The 459-nt window shown below is 37.3% G+C and overlaps 1 protein-coding gene across 1 annotated transcript in view; it reads right to left on the bottom strand.

The window, feature by feature from the left end:
* LOC107680679 (relaxin receptor 1-like) overlaps window positions 1–459 on the bottom strand; it is a 53,924-nt gene that overhangs the window by 2,342 nt on the left and 51,123 nt on the right. The gene's annotated exons all lie outside the window — the stretch shown is intronic.

The following is a 459-nucleotide window of genomic DNA, read 5'->3' on the forward strand; positions in this document are numbered from 1 at the left end:
CAATTCATAATGTTAGAATTAAAGAACAATAAACATAATACATATTACCGTTGCACTTATCTGTACATAGTAAATGCAATTATTTTTAAGCGGTGGTTGACATCCTATCTAAAACGTGATTTAGCCAAAAAAATTAAAATAAAATTACGTTAACAATAACGTACGTCTTGCAATATCCATGCGTGCAAAGGTTCTGCGCGATCCTCTTGTTGGCTCAAATTGCTCAAATTGTATTGATGCCATCCTTAACTAAAGTTGCTGCTTTGGCAAGGGCAGTACTGAAACACCGTCTAAGCTGTTCGCCAATCACAACGCACTGGGATAGCTAACCAATCACATCACATTACGTTTTTCGGAAGGCGGGCCTTCATCGAACCCGGAACTAATCGAGCTGTTTGTGCCAGACTGGGGAGAAAGGTATTGTAATAATGTAAATTATGTAAAAAAATAATGCGTTTT

The sequence above is a fragment of the Sinocyclocheilus anshuiensis genome, unplaced genomic scaffold (assembly GCF_001515605.1).
Source record: "Sinocyclocheilus anshuiensis isolate Anshui unplaced genomic scaffold, SAMN03320099.WGS_v1.1 scaffold328, whole genome shotgun sequence".
NCBI lineage: Eukaryota > Metazoa > Chordata > Actinopteri > Cypriniformes > Cyprinidae > Sinocyclocheilus > Sinocyclocheilus anshuiensis.